Source organism: Meles meles, chromosome 20 (assembly GCF_922984935.1).
Source record: "Meles meles chromosome 20, mMelMel3.1 paternal haplotype, whole genome shotgun sequence".
Lineage (NCBI taxonomy): Eukaryota > Metazoa > Chordata > Mammalia > Carnivora > Mustelidae > Meles > Meles meles.
This window is the reverse complement of record NC_060085.1, coordinates 35,417,028-35,434,092: the sequence shown is the minus strand read 5'-3', so window position 1 is coordinate 35,434,092 and position 17,065 is coordinate 35,417,028. Positions and strand designations below refer to the sequence as shown.

Below are 17,065 nucleotides of genomic sequence, written 5' to 3'. Positions count from 1 at the left end.
TGTAATTCTTCATTCTAACTATCATGTGTCACGAGGACTTTCGAGAATCTAAAATCTTGGGGGGAAACCGTTCTGCCTCTAGTACATGAATGCTGTTTCCATTCATGAGATTGGGAAAATTTTCATAGAGAACTTGTTCCACTATATCTTCTAGACTTCTTTCTTTCTCCTCCCCTTCAGGGATTCCAATAATTCTGACATTGGAACATTTCATGGCACTAAGATCCTTATATTTGGTGATTCAGGGCTTGAAGTTTACAGTCAGAATTTCTGATTTTAAATTCAGTTCCACAACTGTGTGTCCTTTGGTAAGTTACAGAGCCTCAGTTCCCTCATCTGCAAAATCAGTACCTAATTCATAGGATTATGGTGAGTATTAAATGAGACAATGCACTTAAAGTGCTTAGCACAGGGCTAGGTATTGAGTATATAATAGATGCTACTGTTGCTGTTATTGTTGTTACTGTTGTTGTTATTATTGTTACTGTGTTTGTCATTATTTATTACTCTACTTCCAGGGTCAGAGTTGGATTTGCCAAGAAACCGGTGAAGCTTAAATTTCAGGGTTCTTATTTTTCCTCGAGGTTCTTCCAATGCCCTGCACTTTATTCTATATGAAAGATTTTACATTATCATCTTAAAAACTCCCCCAACCCTGCTTCCTGTTCCCATTTTATAAGCTCCAGACACAACAGAACATAGACACACTCCTGGTCATGATCTAATATAAAGCCTTGCTCTTCACCAGTGGCAATAAGCTACCCAAGACTGTAGCCTCTTCAGCACGTCACCAGCCAGCCTGAAGATAAGTGTACTTTTCCATTATTGTCTGTTTTTTTAAAAACCCTTCATCCTTAAACTGCTTCCTCTCTTCCTTGTTGGTGGGGTCCTCTAGAAGGCATTTCACCTATCATTCAAGAATCAATAGCGTCTCTCTCCTTTTGTTCTCTCTTTCCAGTTGATGATTCGGCATTGTTACAAGGACAATGAGGAAAAGAAAATAAATGTTATCGCTGATAATTTACTGAAGAGAATTTTGATATAACTGCAACAGCAGAGCCCTGTTTCCATGGGGACTGTCTGGGTCTCAGAAATTTGTTAGTACAACTTCCAGTTATGGTATTTGCTATGTAGTTATCTGACTTGTGGAGCTCCTCCTTTCTCAACCTCAGCTGACTCCAACATCCCTCCCTGTTTTTCCAGTAACAAATACTCGTGTGTGTATCTGTGCCTGGCTTCCAGCTTTCCAGTGTCAAGGTTGACATGACAGCACCAAAAGGGCTGGACAAGTCAATAAGAAAAACAAAAACAAAAACAAAAAACCCTTTGTAGTGGAGTAATTCCAAAATCCAAGCTGGCATTGCAAATTATATGAGGCATTGAAATTCCCACCACAGAGAAGTCCACTGACAGGCACCTAGTAAAAATGGAAAGATAATAATAGAAAAAGCATTGCAAGAAAATTAAACTCAGGCTAGCAAGATTCAAATAAAAAATGAGAAATAATAATATAAATATCAAAATTTTCTCACCTATAGCTGATTGTTCGAGGGGGATGACTTGCAGCTTTTCTTCCTTTAATTTTGATCTCTCATCATTATCTGATAGCACCCCTCCTCCAAAATAGAAATCACTCAGGTCTTCTTTGAGAAATCACAGGCAAAATCTCCTCCTTGATTTTCAGCCATGACTGCTATTTTATCCATGCTTCTCCTGATCAGCATGTATGCTGGGGAGAGAATAGGCATGTTTAACCTTTTTATCTAAGACAAAGTAGAAGATTAAGGAAAAAAAGGAATGTTTCACCAAGAGAGAAGCTTTTGGCTGCTTGTCTTTGAATCTCAGTTTCCTTATCTGTAAATCAGGTTAATAATATTTATACATGGGATTTGGGCAGGGTATAAATGACTTGAGACATGAGAGAGGTCTCTTTCATGGTATTTTCTCCACAGATGCTCTTTTCCATGGATGCCCTGTTTTAATTAATTAGGGACATGCCAGTGACTTCCACCTTGATGTCTCTTTACAGACTTTTTTAGTAAGCTTTCAACTCATATATTCTGTGTTTCTAGAGTATCTCCATTTGGTCTTCTCCAGGGCATCTTATATGCACACAAACCTGCTGACTTCATCATCTTTCTCTTTCTCTGAAAATCTGGTCCTTTTCTAATATTCTCCAGCTCATGAGTGGCATCACCATTTTTCTGAAAACAAACAACCCAGAAACCCAAATGTCACTTTTCCAATCTTTTCATGACTTCACTCTTCTTAGTGTAGAATTAAACCATTCTGAATGTAGTCCCAGGTTTCCTTATGTCTGTGATGACAGGAATGTGGAAGAAAAGCAGAGATTATCTTTATGGAATACATATTCTCTAATAAAGTACTTTGTGTCTGAACCTGTAAAGCCCATGAAGTTAACAAGTAAATATACTCTTCTCTGAACTCCTAACTGGCCAGGACAGATCTAGTACATTGGCAAGGCGTTCCGTGATAAGGAGATGCTGTGTGCGGGTTTGACATCATTTTGCTCAGTTTAACTTCTCTAAAAAGGCAAAGAAAACTCAATAGGCCTTAGAAGAAAAAAGGAAGAAAGAAAGCAGTTGAAATGCCATTTTCTTGCCTCTAAACACACATTACATTTATCAAAGAAAATAATATGATCTGTAAGAATGTTTTTTACTGCCTTTTAATTTCTTTTTTTTTTTTAAGATTATTTATTTATTTATTTGACAGAGAGAGATCACAAGCAGACAGAGAGGTAGGCAGAGAGAGAGAGGGAAGCAGGCTCCCTGCTGAGCAGAGAGCCCGATGCGGGGCTCGATCCCAGGACCCTGAGATCATGACCTGAGCCTAAGGCAGCGGCTTAACCCACTGAGCCACCCAGGCGCCCCTGCCTTTTAATTTCTATTCAATAGCTTCACTCAAATAATACGATGTAGGCTGTTGGAGAATTTGAAACTAGCTTGGGAGAATAGTCAATATTGTTTGCAACTTGATTTTAGTTCTCATATAAATATATTTCAATCTTCACAATTTCTGCTGGTATCTGATTTAGAATATCTGTTGAAATTCTAATGCGTTAAGTTTTTTTTTTTTTTTTTTTTAAGTCATGTACTGAATCACACAATTGTTGGTTCAAAGAGATATTTGGAACTACCTAGTTTGTTGCTTTTGTTTGCAGAAGAAATTGGGATATAGCAAGGTTAAGAAATGTCCAGAGCTATGTAGATTGTTCAGCCCTGAGTCTGGAAACCGGACTTCATAAATCTTTATGTAGTTCCTTTCGTCTGGTACTGACGTTCTCCACCTAGTCTATTTTAAACGTTTTTGTTTTAACAAAAAGTTCTCTCACTAAAATCCCCTAAGAACTTTGTTTTGTTAAATTCTTTGCACATGCCTCGTGACAGTCTAATCATAATAATAAAGATAGAATAAAACTTGGATGCAAAACCAAGGGAAATAAGTGTTGCATCTTGACCGTTTCCTTCCCACATTATTCTCTTCCCATTCTCCTTCAGCACTCCCGGCATCTACCATTCTGAATCTTCCCTTGACCTTGACTATTTTACCAGTTGCTGCAAATTTATTACTCACATTTTTTTGAATTCATGACCAAAATAATCTAAACATATTATTAAAACATTTATATCCTCGCTTGTCTACATTTAAACATTAAACTTTCACTTAAAGTTGAATCCAATAAAGTAACTATTTCTTAAACCTCTTGGTAACTAGCTTCTTACCCATCATTTTTAAGGAGTTGAATTAATTATTAAAATAACAGATTATTTGCCTTGAGATTAACTGCTTGGTTCCTAAGGGCAATTTGTATGGGTAGACAGCCTGCTGTTCCCAGCATATTAAAATTCAGAATACACAAAGTAGATTACAGCTTTGTTTAGCTTCTTGCAGATCACACATGATACTGCAGTACCCTCAAATGTAGGTACTCCTGTGAAAAATCCTTAGCGTTCACTGTGAGATATACTCCTCTACATGTAATACAGAGCAACACAAGATCTCAAAAATTAGAGATGCTCTCTCCATCAGGAAGCATCACTGATCAAACAGTGATAAATACAGAAAGGACAAAGACACTTTTTTTTTTCAAATTAAGCAGCAATTTAACCTCTTCCTTCCTCTCAAACAAAAGCATTATCCAAAAAATAGGGGGGGGGATGGGCATGTAGGCAAGCATTTTTTCTTTAGTGTGCAGGCATACAATTTACATCCTTCCTTAATTATAATAATATAATTCTTTTTTTTAAGATTTTATTTATTTATTTGACAGACAGAGATCACAGGTAGGCAGAGAGGCAGCCAGAGAGAGAGGAAGGGAAGCAGGCTCCCTCCTGAGCAGAAAGCCTGATGCAGGGCTCGATCCCAGGACCCTGGGCTCATGATCTGAGCCAAAGGCAGAGGCTTTAACCCACTGAGCCACCCAGGCACCCTTAATTATACAATTCTTACAAAGAACTTTAAATGAAATATCTCATTCTGTGATTGATCAGACATGGAACTGATAAAATACTATGTTGTTTAAGATGTTTTAGGGCTAACAATAGTAAGTTCTAGGTCTTTCTCCTTATTTTATTTCCTTAGAGACATCAAGTCTGTAATTGCTTTGGCCTTTATACTGCAAAATATAGAGTAGAGAGTCTTATAACATATAGACCGCTATAAGCTGCCCACTGACTAATGCAATCATTTCCTGGAACCTTTCTGCTCGACAAGAGCACATTAAAAAAAAGAACAATAGGCTGATCTTTGCCTCTGTGATTTATTTCCTGACCCCTTGTGCCTGAATTTCTTTATTGCAGGGTCTCCCAATCTATATAGTCAAACCCTAGGACAGAAAGAAATTACATCAAGTGAAGGGTTAGATAAAATTATGACACCCATCAATGGCATTTTAGAGATTCAGATAGCCGTGTGTTCCAAGTGAGTTCACACTCACGGCTGCATGGCAATGAGAAGGCTGTATTTGTATTTCAGTATTTATAATATCACTGCATCATCTTTTCTTGGACGTATTTGTTCTGCCTTGTATCCATTCTTCCCTACTTGTGATATACCACTACCTGAGTTTCTGAGAGGAATCACTCTTCTCTACGTTCCTTATTTCTATGTTTTATTAGACTGGTGTCACATAGCCCAAGCTTGACCAACTACAACATGGCTCTTGAAACTACCAGAGGTACAAATGTTTTGTTTCAGGACTTATGTTGGAATTATTAAATTTATTAAAAAGGGAGGGTCTTCCTTCATCCATTAGACTTGAAGGTAGGCTGATGTCAGCCTGGAGCAGCTGGTTCCTGAAGCGGATGTTGTTGACCTACGCACAGGCTCTAAGCTCTCAACATTTCCATGGTAGCAGACCCAGCAGCTCCCAACTGTAAGCTATTATGTCTGTGCCTAAGAGATTTCTCTGGCCATGGCAGCCAGCCCATTCAAATGGTGTATTCATAGGACAGGCTGTAAGTCTCAGAGATTTCAAGCTCCCAGAGCAGCTTTCCACAAGTCACTGGTGGGAGTTGGTGGATCAAATCTCCAGTCCCCTCTCCCCCTAGATGACAAATCTCTGAAGTGTGTACTTGAATTTTCAATGTCAAGCTATTATTTTCTATTTACATTTGAATGGATATATATGTGTATATACACATACAAATACATATATGTATAGGTGTTTTTATGAATATACATATGTGTGTATATATACATAAATATTCATACAGATGTAGAATTCATATTATTTATATATTATCATAATGCTTTTATATGTTTTTATATTGTTATATATCTCTGACTTAGGTCGGGATAGTATCTTTTAAGTACCTTTCTTCCTCAATCATAGAGCACTGTTCTAATTAGTTCATTAAAATCACTCAATATTTATTCAGTTTCAGAGCTGATACTCGCCATATTTACCAGTAGAGACATATCATTTCTATGGCTAGCCCTTATTTTATGGGTGTCCAAGCTGTTTGGTCAATGTTCATGCCATACTCTGTTAAAGCTGGAAACAGTATCATGGCTCTCATTTTATACTCACCATCAAAACCACATCCTCATCTCCCCATGGCTCAGAATTTAGATCTACAAGCTCATAGAACATTCTTGAACCCCCCAGGAGGCCAGAACCCAAGATAACCAAAATTGAGAAGACACCCAGGAAAGGGAAAGTGAAGAATGGGTTTCTCACCTCCTTCCATCTATAACAGGCTGAAGGCAGGATAAATTTTTAGAGATATTTGCATGTTTGGGTTCTCTTGTCTTTTCCTCCATTCCAGAGAACCAGACCCTTGGATTTTTACAGTACTCAAAATAAAATCTTCTTGGGATCTTGGCTCCTACTACCTTGAATAGATACCTGAATTTATTGAATCTATTTCTGCTCAGAAGGGTCAGAGAACAAGGAAATCAATCTCAGAAGGGAACAGGTGCACAGCAGTGTGCCTCTTGGCAGAGAAGTAGAAGGATGCTTAACTTCACAAACCTATAGCGGAATAGGACAGTTGAGGTCAGCAATCCCTGGCCCTATTTTCTATCAGATAAAGTGCCCAGATTCCACATTACACACTAGTTTCTTTCAGCAGGAGGAATGAAAGTTTGGGTGTATTAACCTGATTTAGGGAAATGTGTATTTTTATTTAAAATGCATTTTTATCAAATAAGGAGATATCCTTAGTTGGGATACCAATAAATAGGGAAAAGTAGGAAATGGATATTTCTTACACACATAAATTTTGTGATAGAAGAACTATACCCTTAATAGCCATTAGAAGAGGCATATGAGAAACAGAAACTGTTGTCTTGTAGTGAGAACATGGACCCTTGACCAAGGGCTTGTCATCTTATGAGGAATCCTATAACAACCATATGTGGCAAGTGTTACCTTGTATTTCCCCTATGAACAGGGTAAGGAAACTGTTCAGGGCTCTGTAGAATGCTCAGGTCAAGGTCTCCTGGCTCAAGGTGGTATAGTGTTTTTCCTAAGTGTTCAATATGAGAGGGAACCAGGCACAGCTTTCTACACCCTGGGATTGAGCACTTTGTGTTGTGTTTGCAAATGCCTCGACCAGGATTCTAATCTTTTTGAGAATTTTTGCACCATATGAATAACGCCCTAAAGGCTTTAAAAGAGAAAAAATATGCACACTCTGACGCAGAGATTTATGGGTTTCAGTGCAAAGCATTTCAGTAGGGAGACTTAAAAATTAATTTGTATTCGAGGCAGCACAACATGGAGTATTTGAGGCATTTAAGAATTTTAAATATGAAGGAGTGTGCAGAATAGGGAAACGATTCATTTGAAATAGTGTATCAGAGTTTAGAACAGGTGGGGAAACTCAATTTTTTTTTATTTTAATGGAAGAAAATGTTGCAAAACTGAGTTTTGCTTTGCCCACACAGGAGTACTCATACCAAAGCACCAGGCTTCATCTCTGCTAAAGAGCTCTGGATATGGAATATTGCCATTACTTCTGTAGCTTCAGCACAAGCTACCATGTGTGTTTGTAAACAACTAAAAGACCCAGCTAATCTTGAGCAATACACAAATGAGCCATCTTTGAGAATGCCAGTCGCCTGCTAATAACTTTCTAAAATTGCTCTCCAGCACTAATTGAAACCATAAATCCTCATCACATTCAAAGCTAACCACTGTAGAGCATGAGCTCACTTCAGTTCTTAATCTTCTTCTGGGTACTTTCTTGCCGTATCCTTCTTCCCCTAGGAGCTGCCACATTTATTATTACAGTTCAAGTACCCTGAGATATCCCTGTTGGAGAGCTATGTACCATCTCGCTAAGCCTGTCAGTACTAGGGTGTGCTTAATAGGAACACCTCCCTACCCCATTCCCACTAGAACAAGGTCAGAAAATGTGGGGGACACACACTTTCACTAATTTTTTTTTCTAGATGCCTGTAGATAACACGGATCGAAAGAATATTTAAATTCTGTTTTGCTAAGACAGGCTACTTCTGTTATATAGTGGAGCAGGTAGGACGTTATGGTTGCCTCTAGACAATTTTCCAGACAAGAAAAATGGCTTCATGGACCATCTGACAGCTTTATTCTTGTGGCTCTGGCAGAAAAATAGGCAAAAAAGATTGCAGAGGCAGCTGAGTGGAATATAACACAAAAGTTGAGAAAAATATTAACTGGTTGTAAAATGAGTGGGAGGATGTAGTAAAGGAACTGGCATTTCAGTTATATAAAATCACTTATTACAACATTTTTATAGCCAAATTATGCTCCCTTTCTGTGCTGTATCTTTGGGTCTGTTGCCCGGAATAGGTGGTAAAGAATCCTTCCACAAGGCCCGGAATGTTTATATGGAAGAAGAGAGAAGTGGCGGCCATGAATCACTTTATGGCTGAATCATGCTCCCAATCCCAACAAAGACGAACCCCCCTCCCCCCCCCCACCACCACCCCGGCCTCGGCAGTTTGGGTCTGATTTATCTTAGGCGCTGTGCTTTTACAGAGCTGTCCTGGCCCCGTTATTTTACAGACACAACCACTCCTGGCTGGGCTTTCTGATGGACCCTTGTAATTAATGTGGAATGTTCTGATACTTGTATCGAGACAAGTCCATTTGGGGCCCTCAAATAGCTGAGACAACAGTGAATACTGCAAATTTTCTCTTCCTCGAAGCAGAAAAGACTGACCAATAAAGTATTTTCTTCGGTGACAGCCCACACAGTAGAGACATCCTGGATTTCATCCCTTTTAGACAAACTGGCTCATGAAACAGAGGAGAGAAATGTTCTTCGCAACCCTTCCATAAGGGCTTCTAAGGATGTGGATATTCCCTTAAGAAAGCTCTTCTTTAGCATAAAAATGGAAGAATACAGACCATGCATCCCTTGCAGGGGATGCATTGGGTATATTAATATGTATTTGTTCAAAGAAAAAAAAATCAGTAATGAGATACTTGGGAAAACACTGGGTGAAACAGTTAAATAGGTTTTCCTACTGCAAGACATCTCTGTGCCTCTCCTAACCTTGCAGGCACTTCAGATCTCCATGAGAGGAATATATGTCTTTTTGATACATGTTTCACCACAGGAACCTTTTTTTTAAATGGAAACTTGCATGTGCTCAGTACTCTTTAGACTAAGATGAACAATGCCCTTTATCTAGCACTCTGTTATATAAGGAGAAACGATGCTTCTTTAAATGTCTGTCAAATTTAAAATACTTGGTTTTTCAAAAAAAAATTAGAATTCCTCATTCTATAGAATAATGATCAAGTATTTTTATTTTATTTTTGCCGTTCAAATTTCCAGTTGATCTGGCCCCAGCTTATTTTCCTCCATTATGACCTGTTACTTTGCTTGCTCTGCCCTTCACATTCTAGTCTAATTTATTTCTTGCTGCTTCGTATATTATACTCTTTGTGTCTCTCATCTCTATATCCTTGAACATAATGCTTCCTCTTTCTGACACAACCTTTCTCCCTACTTCTACTTATTTGGGACTTGACCATTTTTCTAGAATCATTGTCCCTGCTTTAGTGTTCCTAATGCATTCATTGGGGACCTCTGTTCAAGCTTACATCAACCTTCCCATGTTCTGGTTGTTTGCTGATTTCTGTGAGTTCTTCTTGCTCAAATATGAGTTCCTTAAAGGCAGGCTCCTGTGTCTCATTCAACTTTGCACACATAGCCTGTTACATTACCAGAACAAACAGAATCTAGGTCAGGGTCAATGGAGATATGTGGTCCCTAAACCTGGTTTCTACCTCACTCTCTCCACCTTCAGGATTCTTCAATGCTTTTGAAATGGCCAGGCAGTAGGATGCTGGCCGGTTCCCCCCGAGAGCAAGTCCAAGTGTACTGTGCTGTGCTTCAGTGTTACACTGTTTTTTTTTTTTTTCAAGATTTTTTTTATTTATGTATTTGGCAGACAGAGATCACATATGGGCAGAGAGTGAGGAGGAAGCAGGCTCCCCGCTGAACAGAGAGCCCGATGCGGGGCTCGATCACCAGGACCCTGAGATCATGACCTGAGCTGAAGGCAGAGGCTTAATCCCCTGAGCCACGCAGGCGCCCCCAGTGTTACACTGTTTTTAACAGCACGACTGACAGAGTGCTCCTGGCTGAGAGACAGTTTTCCACAGATGCATCTACTTTACCTGCAGACTTGCTCCAGACTTGCCCCTACAAGGCATCCAGAGTCTTCAGGATGACACCTTGTTCAGACTCAACGACTTCTTCACTGAGTACTGTTTTAGCTCTGTGCTGTGCAAGCTGAGAGACCCATCTCCCCTTCGTGTTTGTCTCTTGGCCCACCTTCAGCTCTAGGAGCCCCAGCTCATGTCAGATGCCTGAGCCTTTCTCTTTCAACAGTACACACCTCCAGTTACTTTGTGTCATTCCAGGAAACAATATAATGCACATCTAAGAGTGGGTACGCGGTTGAGGTGTCTGGCTCATGTCTTGGTTCAACACTAAGTGGCTCTAAGTTTGGGCAAATTAAACTTCATGACCTCAGTTCACTTAGCTATGAAGTAATAGTAGCACCTGTTGCACACGTTGTTTTGGTTTGGTTTGGTGTTCAGTTTGGGGTTTTTTTTTTGTTTGTTTGTTTGTTTTAGAATTAAAAAGAATGATACACATGAAATACCTGGCACAATGCCTGGCCTGCTCTAAGTACTCAAAAATGGCTTTGTTTTAGAATAGAAAAGAGGTCCAGCTTAAAACCCCGGGAGCCCCCGTGCAGCGTGTTTAACATCCCCACTGTCCTCACCTGTCAAACAGATGTGTTCATCATCTCTTATCACATAACAGAATATCACAAATTTAGCAGCTTCCAACAACACACATTTATGACCTCACCATTTCCAGGGGTCTGGAGTCTGGGAGCTGCTTACCTGGGTCCCCTGCAAAGATACAGTGAAGAAGTCAGTCATGCTGGGTTCTCATCCGGAGGCTTGACCAGGGAGGGTTCATGCCCAAGCTTCATCAGGTTGTTGGTGGAGTTCGCTTCCTGTGGCTGTGGGACTCCGGGCAGCTGACTTCTTCATGGCCAACAGTGGAGAAACTCCAGCAAGATGGCCCTATGGTGTGGTCAACACATCCCATCCTTCCACCGGGTAACATTGGCTAGAAGCAAGTCAGTGATCCCACCCACATTCCAGGAGAAGGGATCACACAAAGGCATGACTATGGGGCCATCTTAGTGCTTGTCCTCCACAAGGGCGATGATTCTGATAGTAATGATCTCATGGGTTATTGACAAGATTCAATGAATTAATGTATATAAAGCTTTTGGGATAGTGCCTGGCACACAGTTGGTGCTCGGTTTATAATCAGGCCTGTGAGTGGGGCAGGAGGCTGGGTTGGAATAAATGAATGAGTCTATGTTCCGGATTCAGAACTGGGTAGATCCTTCCCAGCCAGGCTCTATGTGGGGCTGATTTCCCCAGTGGTTTTTAGATTAGCGGCTGCGAGCGCTGCTGTGGGTGGTATTGAATGTCAACTGTAGGTGGGTATTACTTGCCTTAGTCATGTGTAACTAATTTAGAGTACACTGTGTATTCAGGCAAATGCCTGTGATTGCCATTTTTGCTAATAGTGAGAATGACTTGTTTGCCATCTTCCCTTACAACTATAAGAACGTGAGTTAGGAACTGAATAGTGGGCCTGAATTATTGGCTTCCTCCTCTGTGTGGTACGTAAGTGTTAGTTTGGTGCAACAGGGTGGCCTGTAGGCAAAGTTCAGATAACCATAGAACCAGGAATCAACTCAGAAAAACTGTGACCAAGACCAGCTTCCTGGCACACAAAGAGTGGAAAGAATGACATTTCTTCATCCAACCCCATGACTCTACTGTGCCAGGATTTGTGCTAGGTGTCCAGGGGACAAAGGAAAAGAAACTCAGACAAAAATCATGCTTATGACTTGATACGAAGATTGGACGGTACAAAGCACCTTTTCATCAGCTGAGAATATCATACGGTACTAACAAAGGAAAAAACTACACTGAAGAAGAGGATCGCTTCCTAATCTGTATGCTTCACAAACTTGGATTTGACAAAGAAAACGTTTATGATGAATTACGACTGTATTCGCAACTCTCCTCAGTTCAGATTTGACTGAACTGAGCTCCATTGACTGCAGTGGAGCTCCAGAGGAGGTGTAACACCTTAATTACCTTGATTGAAAGAGAAAACATGGAACTAGAAGAAAAGGAGAAGGCAGAGAAAAAGAAGAGAGGACCAAAACCTTCAACACAGAAACGTAAAATGGATGGAGCACCTGATGGTCGAGGAAGAAAAAAGAAGCTGAAACTATGAGTATATAGATGTTCCATAATCACTCACTTTAAATTTACGGCTCTTCATAAGATGTACAATGCTCATTTGTTATGTCATTCAAAGACATCAGGTTCATCTGTTTACTGAGCTTAGAAACATAGTACGTAGTTCCACTTTTTTAAATGCAGCAGCTGTGTTGAAATTTTTTTTTTATCATTAACACTTGAAGTAATAAAACAGGCTTCATTTATTTAAAAAAAATCATGCTTATGGAACTTTTAATGTGTGCCCCCAAGTTCTTTGCTCTTCCCATGGAGGGGAGAGGGGGAATTTCTGTCTCCTCTCCTTGAATCTGAGTTCCGTGACTATTACCAGTAGAATGTACCAGAAAGGATGCTGTGCCACCTTCTAGTCTCAAACCTTAAGAAATTTGCAAGCTGCACTCCCTGTCTCTTGGGAGGTTAACTTGTGACACTCAAGTCACCATGCCACCATGAAGGGGCCTGGTACAGGTGGAAAGATAGCCAGCATCAGCTGCCAACCATGCAAGTGAGCCATCCCAGAAATGTACCCTTCGGTGTCAGCAGAGCTGACGGCATGTGAACAGAGAGATGAGCTGCCCTCATCAACTCCCGTCCAATTTGCAGCCTCATACACAAAACCATGGCAGTTGTTGCTTTAAGCTACTAAATTCTGTTATGTTGTCATAGGTGTCTGGAACAGGAGACAGATATTCAAAGACAAACACCGGCAACACCCTCTTAGGTTATGCAACCAGGGAGGGCTTCGCTGAAGAAGAGAAGCTTGAGCTGAGATTGAAAGAAGTTAACGTAGGTAAGAAACAGCTGTGCAAAGGCACCTGGGGTGTGAGAGCAGGAGCTATTTGAAGATGTGGCAGCAGGAGAAAATTGTAATGATGTAATGAGCACTCAGGTAGGCCGTGTACAAGTTTAGAGTGGGCCTGTCCCCATGCAGGACACTGTCCTGAGCTCCTAGTTCTCCTGAAAGAATCTTATGAGACTGTGGGGGCACACACATGTGTGTCCAATGCGTGGGAGTGGAAGGGTTAAAGCTTGACAGGAGATTTGGTGCAACCCACCCATCTTACCTGTAAATATAACCTATGGCAAGGGACTGTGCTTCTGGCACAGGGTGAGGGTCTTGATTCAGTAAGGAATTAATTGCTTCCTGGCAGAAGAAAGGTTGGAAGACTTTTTCTTACCAGTTTTCGCTCCCTTCTCCAACTGCAGTTCTCAGCTGACCTAATTCAGTAGCGATGTCTCTAGGAGTTTTTAATAGATTCACAGAGGCTAGTGTTTCACAGACTGCTCTCTATTTTTACATCTTTACAGTGAAGAAACTAGTCCTTATAGTGAAGCGTACTTGCTGGAATGCTGGCCTGCTCTCTCTCCCCTTGCTTCTGTGTAGATGGGAAAGCAGGGAGCAGAAGCCTTTACCTGCATTGCATTCACGTGTGTGACACTAGCTGCTTCCACCCTCTCCACACCCCCAACTTTTCCGATTGTCCCTTATTTTCCAGGCAGTGTCTTCTGCTCTAAACCCTCAGATTCACTCTGTTCTTTCCACACCCGCATCATGTCTGCATCACTTCAAACCTCAGAGCTGGCTTCTTGTAAGCAGCAAGTATTTTTTCAGTTTTTTGAATACCTATTGTGTACTAGGTTCTAGGCCCTGGGGATTTAGGGTGAAGGTGACCGTCATCTGACCAGAGCAGTGGTTCCCACCCCTAGCAGCAGCATGTTAGATCACTGGAGGGCTGGAGGCAATGGATGTGGGAGCTTTACAATATGTCAGTACCTTGGATCACTTCCCGGAGTTTCTGGTTTTATTGGTTTTTCACTATTGGAGTGAGAGGTTACAAATAAACCAGAGGAGGAAGCTAGAATGATCCGTGTGGTAATTGATCAGACTCTGAAACATCACTGTGAACTTATGTTCTGCTTAGTAGAGATACAAATGGTTACATGTAGAAATATTTACAGAAATATATAGGTATGTATATAAATATGGAATTATATGTTCAGATATATCTTCTTGCTCAGTCAGGTAAGAGGACTTCGAAACAATGATATGCCAGGAGCAAGGAGCACACCAGAGCCCAGATACTATTCCCCAATAAAAGAAACCATAAATCCTTAGAGAAACATCTGATTTTAGGACTGGGGCAGGAAGTATGCCAGATGAGCCTGGAGCATCTTGTAGTACCAGAAAGTATGGGAGTACACAAAAAACGAAAAACAAAAACCCTCCACAGGAGTGGAGATATGGCTAAGTGGCACTTGGAGCTCCCAGGGACCAAAGCCACAAAAATGTGAGCAACAGGAAAAATAAATCAGTACTGTATGATAACCCAAAGTATAAAATAAACATCCATGAGCCCATCCTGGCATACAGAAATGATTGACTCAAAAAATTCATGGGGCAAAAGAGAAATGAGAGAGCTCTCCCATGCAGAAGGATTCCAAATAATTCATGTGTGTACCTGGCTCTCAAGGAGGTGGAGCATAACTCCCCACGCCTTAAACGTGGGCTGTGCATGGGGACTTCTTTCCAAAAAGGGTTTAAGACATGGCCAGGAAGGAGAAGAGCAACTTTGCTATAGAGAAACCTGGCAAACAGTACCTCAGCCAGCCAGGTGATCAAAGATAACATTAACAATAAGTCTGGTTAACAGTATATATGTCTGACAGTATGTAATGCAAATAGCAAGTAAGCCCTGTCATCTCCCTCTTTAAAAAAAACTGTAGCTCCAGACGAATCATGAGAAAAATGTTAGACAAATCCCAGTTAAGGGCCATTGTATGATACCTCAACAGTACTCTTTGACACTGTCAAGGTCATCGAAAACAAGGCAAGTTTGAGCAAATTTCACAGTTCAAAGGAGCCTGAGAAGACATGACAGTTGAATGTAATGTGGTCTCCTGGGTGGGATCCTAGGACAGAAAAATGATGATGGTTTAAAAATAAGGAAATATGGGGGCACCTGGGTGGCTCAGTCGGTTAAGCGTCTGACCTTGATTTTGGCTCAGGTCATGATCTCAGCTTTGTGGGATGGAGCCTTGTATCGGGCTCTGTGCTCAGCTCGGTGTCTGCATGAGACTCTCCTGCCCTCCCTCTGCCCCTCCTCACACTTGCACACTCACATTCTCTCTTTTCCTTTCTCTCTCTCTCAATAAATAAAATCTTCTAAAAAATTAAAATTTAAAAAAATAGAAGTTAGGAGAGCTGAATAAAATGAGATTCAGTTAATACTAATGTATTGATATCCGTTCACCTGTTGTGACAAGTGTAACATAATAACAAGATATTAATAGGAGAAACTGGATATGAAATATATGAGATCACTATACTCTGATCAGTTTTTCCAAAAATCTAAAAATCTTCTAAGATAAAAGTTTGTTTAAAAAATAAAAGTCGTGGGGAACCTGGGTAGCGCAGTTGGTTGAGTGTCCAGTTCTTGATTTCAGCTCCAGTCATGATCTCCGGGTCCTGGGAACTAGTCCCACATTAGGCTCCATGCTCAGCAGAGAACCTGCTTGTCCCTTTCTCTCTTCTCCCCACCCATGCTCACCGTCTGTCTCTCTCTCTCCAAAATAAGTAAAATAAATTTAAAAAAATAAAAGTCATTTTCATATTATTTTGGTCACCTCCACACTGTTTGTCTTCAAGCCAACTAAATACTATCAGTTCTCTGCAGATGAGGAAACTTCTTTCCTTTTGTAGTGTTTTGTTATGTACTAGAAGGTCCTACCCACTATAGGTAGGTAACTATTTTTGTTAAATTTACTGCAATGGCCTGATACTATGTAACTTTTAAGTAACACATATTTCTTTCCTAAAACTGAGAAGGATTTAATTAAGGCAAAAAAGAAGCGAATTAAAAGCACTCGTGGTTGCATGATGTCTCAGAATATCACTGCTAATGTTTTGGTATTTTTCTAGACTTTTTTTTTTACTTTCCACTGTAAAACTGGGATCACGCACTACCTTCTATTTTGAAAATGGTTTTCACTTATTTTCTACTATGAACTGTTTCACATCCCATAAATAATCTTAGTCAAGCATAAAATGAGCATTTTAATAGCTGGATAATGTTGAACTGTTAAATTTACTCAAGAACATGGGGAAGGAAGGAAAGAGGTTGATAAAGGATCGAGAAAAATAGGAACAGTTGTAGGAGATGACAAGCAGTTCTGTCATGGAGTGTCAGGAGAAGCAGGTTGACCTGCTAGTATGGTAGGAATTTGGCAGACAGAGGGAAAAGTAGTCCTCCTTGTTCCTCTGAAACCCACTTTTCTGTAGACAAAAGAGCCTAGAGAGATAATTTCAAAGTTTTTCATTTGTCGCTGCAAAGAAAGAGGAAGGACATTCATCAGCAAGTTGAGCAGCATCTCTAGTGTCATAGTATTTCTTCCTCTCATTGGATGGATCTTCCAAGACTCAGAAATTATTTAAGAGACATTACATAACTCTGTTGTGTCTTTGTAGAGCCCCAGCCTTTTCAGCTCAAAGCCACTCTCTGGCCCATTTGTGCAATGGTGGCGTGTTTCTGGGAAAGAACCAGTTAAGGGGATACTGGTTTCCCCTCTTGTCATCAGTGTGTAGAAAAACATAGAACACCCCCCAGGATCTGGGATTTGGTCCTATGTTGGCAGTCCTGTCAGTTTCCTAACTACCCCACCACCACTGCTAAGATCTGGTTTCGCGGTGCCCAAGCAGATTCCTTCTCTATAGAACAAACTGTACTTGAGATATACTGAGTCATCTTGCCCACA

The 17,065-nt window shown here is 40.6% G+C and overlaps 1 pseudogene; it reads right to left on the bottom strand.

Annotated features, from left to right (window-relative positions):
- LOC123932219 overlaps nt 1–10,921 on the bottom strand; it is a 59,415-nt pseudogene extending 48,494 nt beyond the window's left edge.
- Between the last annotated feature and the right edge of the window lie 6,144 nt (nt 10,922–17,065).